Source organism: Oryzias melastigma, linkage group LG14 (assembly GCF_002922805.2).
Source record: "Oryzias melastigma strain HK-1 linkage group LG14, ASM292280v2, whole genome shotgun sequence".
Lineage (NCBI taxonomy): Eukaryota > Metazoa > Chordata > Actinopteri > Beloniformes > Adrianichthyidae > Oryzias > Oryzias melastigma.
In genome coordinates this window covers 21,987,257-21,991,103 of record NC_050525.1, presented here as the reverse complement: position 1 = coordinate 21,991,103, position 3,847 = coordinate 21,987,257, and the positions used below count along the sequence as shown (strand labels likewise).

Here is a 3,847-nt window from a genome sequence, read left to right as displayed (position 1 = left end):
TTGAAACTAAGCTACCTACTACTACATTTGCTGCATTGAGACGATCCTATATGACACAGGGTGTCTTTTATTTTGAAAGGATGTCATATAAACCTCTGTTAGAAGTGATATGCTATTCTATTTTAAAGAAATAGAATTTTCTTTTATATGTGGAGTGAAAACGCCCTCATTTCTCATGATCTCTGTGTTTACACTCCTCCTTTATCTTGCAACCCCAACCTAACATTACCTGTGCAAAGGAATGACGAGCAAAATTGAAGCTATCCCGTCCTAGACACATAATTTTGACCCAGAGGGAGAAAATGAATGGATCTATTTGTCTGCAACTGCATGCATCAGAGCAGGGGGTTTGTGCCCTGCAGAGTGTAGCAAGTTTTATCAAATGCCATTTTTTATTATGCTCCCAATTCGCCTCAATTTCATAAATTAATACAGTCTTAATGATAATTTATTTTATATATGTATCTTTCATAATGAGAAAATGCTCAAGAACTTGTTCAAAACACCAAAATCTCAATTTTCATTGGCAAAAAAAAGATGTTGTGGCCACCAGGGGGCAGCAGAGTATGCTTTAGTAATTGCAATTTGGGATCAAAGTGGACTTTTTATGCTTTTATTTTATTTTTAATAGATTAAATCAGTTTTTTTTTTTGATAAGCTTCTTAAATGACATAAAAAATAAAATCAATGCTTTATTTTTATGGATTTACTTTAGTCAAACATTTGTACTCATTTCTAACAGCAGTCTTTGTTTATTTTCAGGTCGTGGGTCAGCTTGGAGTTCTTGTTTTTGACTGGAATGTTACTTTTTTTTCTGGACAAGCTGGAAAAAGCAAATGTTTTAGTGGTTGTCGCAATACTTTCAGTTTGGCCCGTTAACATTTTAAAATACCCAAATTGAGATTCTCAGGAATCTTCCCACAGAGATATTTTTAGGAAAGTCTTGGATAAACAGTTGAGCACAACACAAACACACATCAATAAATGTATTCAAACGCACTCACGCTTTGACCTATCTAAACCAAAGCTAAGGAAATCTTTTCTCTGCACCCACATGCAGAAAGAAAACCACCAACCGGGACAGAGCTTTTTTTTTTTTTCCTTCTTGTCCAAAACTGTAAATTGTTGTCAGTTGCAACCGCGAAGCGTGTCAAAGGGAGTCAACTCAGGACCCAACGCGTGCCGAGGCTGCTGGAACCGTCGCTGACCTCACGTCAGATAATCAAGATCTCCGGGGACACGAGAGCGTCGCCAGCTGGCCGGGTCGCCGCTCCTCCCCAGAACGGTGCTTGGGCTCTTCAGAAGTTACACGTGGAAAATAATTTAAAAAAAAGGACAGAGCGACACCACGGACTCTCGTGTGCGTGAACTCTAAAAAGGAAGCAGTGACACACACTCAGGTTGACAAGGACGCAGTTTGATCCGCTCGGATCTCCACAGGAAAACTCTGCTCTCTGAAGTCCTCCAAAGCCAGCAGACTGTCGGAGCTTCCCTCTCTGGTTTTCTATTTTAGCACTCCCAAAATCAATCTGGATCTCCAGATTTACATTAAAAAAACATTATTTACTGTAATATATATATACACTGTTGATATGTACATGTGTCGGAATTATTTACCGTAGTCTCCCCTTTTATTTTTGTCAATAGTGACGTTTTTTAAAGTCTGAAGCAGCTTGAACAGTTGATATACTCTGCAGTTTGGGGTGAAAGCTGCTGTTTTATTGTGGTGATGGCTGCAAAGAGGAGCTTTATTTCTTTTAAAGTTAAAAGAGTCGATAGTATATGAATGTGAAAAAAAAGGAAATTCTCTCCTGTTTTCCACCCCGATATATTGTTCTGGATTGTTATTTAAAATGTGTTCTGCTTGATGCTGGTTTCACCAATTTGCCCTTTAAAAACCTGTAAATATTTTGAAGGCTAGTTTGCAAAAGTAACTCAAATTCTAAAGAGCAGAAAAGCTTCAAATAACCACACTTCTCTGTCCTGCTGTTGTTTTTTTTAATTTATATTACTAACCAAACTTATTTGATACTAACAACTTTTGCAAAAACACTACCGGCCGCGGTGGAGGTCATTTCTGAAAAAGTTGGTGCAACTCTAGTCCTGCCTTGAAGCGAACTGCCCGGATGCTGAAATATTTACCAGCTGAGCGTGCTCCTTCCACACACACTCCAGCCAACAAAGTATCTGCCATCAGTCACACTACGTGGCTCCGGCTTCACGCCAGGATCCTGTTACTCACTAACCACAGTCCTCCTCCTTTCACTTCAGCTTCACGCCCAGAAGGACCGACGCTGGTTATGTCATGTGTGTTACTTTCAATCCTCAACTCCTTTATGCACTTCTTTACTAGTAATGTGTATACTTTGTTTATATTTATTTAACAGGTGAACCTGACTACAGAAAAAGTAACAATTTTTCTGCATCACATTTAACTTTTTTAATAAAAAGACAAAATAAGTCACTTTTTTTGGTATTATATAAATATTTTCCTATATCAAGGCAAAAACTTCCTTTTTTTCCTTTTATTTTTTTATTCCGTTTCAACTTTTATTTTGTGATGCAACTATGAGTTTCTCTTCAAAATAAAAGAAAGTTTTAACAATTATAGTTTATTTTGAAAAAAAAAAATCCACTATAGAAAGTTTTAGTTTTCTTCAGAATTTTTTGTCCTCAAAAGTCAGAGAAACACAGAAGGTCATGGTTGGTTTTATGGGATGCCGCCAGAGGAAGTCTGCCATAAAAGCGCCTCCGTCCCCCCGTTTCATGGGGGGATTGACCTCATGTAGAGGTCAGCCTCAAAGCTGCCTCCTACAGCGGATATTAAAATAAAGTTTCAAGTCAGAATAAAAAAAGAAAAAGCCCTTGTGGAAATGAGTTTTGTCATTTCAGTCGACTCATTTCCTAAACACACTAATCACTGCTGGCACTTTAGCTCACTTACATGCAAGCTGCAGTTTGAGCAGAAAAGATGCTTTTCCTGCACAAACCATGTGAAAAAACATGAAGAAAGTCACAGAAGGATGATGATAACAGGAAATAAAGGACGTGTGATTGACGTGACAGCACGTCCAGCCTCTGAGGCTCTTTGACTTGGTTTCAGCAGCAGCTGCTCAGGATTCAAACCCTGGGAGGAGCCTGCAGCTGCTGTCTGCTCTGCAACACTGACCTCTGCGTTCAGACAAACTCATTCGTTTACCTTCAACAAAAACTTCACCAACAACTTTAATAGGTTTTTTGCACCTTATTTAGTGCTTTTATTCTTTGCAGTGATCCCTGTCGCTCTAAAGATACCAAATCGAAATAATTATTTAACCCTTTAACACCTGAGCTTCAGTGTTTACGTTCTTTGGTTTACTGTAACTTTTAAACCGTTGTGTTAATATTTTATGTTTAAGCATCACCAGGTGTTAAAGGGTTAAATCTCCCAATACAGGAATTTATTTCCAGCCATAAAAAACACTTATGTTTTTGCTTTCAAGTAGATGCTAAATGTATTTTATTTTGGAGCAGATGTGCATCAAGCTCTCATCGTGTGGTTAATTACATCATTACTTAAAATTAAAATCTTGACAAAGTGAACATTTTTGGCATAAAATCCTCCAAAAATGTCTCATTTCATCTTGATTTCCATTTTTTTTTTTAACATCAATAAAGGATCATTATTCCTGTTTTTTATTGGATCAACACGACAAAGTAACCAACGATTAAACATAATATTTACATGGATTTAATATTGTTAAGGTTTGGGACCAGAACAAACCACACCCACCTGACAACCATTGGCCAATCAAGGTCCAACCTCAAACTAAAATAACAAAAGTCTAAGAGTTCTGAGGACAAAGAG

General features: G+C 37.6%; 1 protein-coding gene across 1 annotated transcript in view; it reads left to right on the top strand.

Annotated features, from left to right (window-relative positions):
- jakmip2 (janus kinase and microtubule interacting protein 2) overlaps positions 1-2,464 on the top strand; it is a 37,735-nt gene extending 35,271 nt beyond the window's left edge. The window contains exon 24 of the mRNA XM_024266289.2: positions 763-2,464. The gene's annotated coding sequence lies outside the window, so the exon portion shown is untranslated. The remainder of the gene's footprint in view (positions 1-762) is intronic.
- Positions 2,465-3,847: the final 1,383 nt, after the last annotated feature.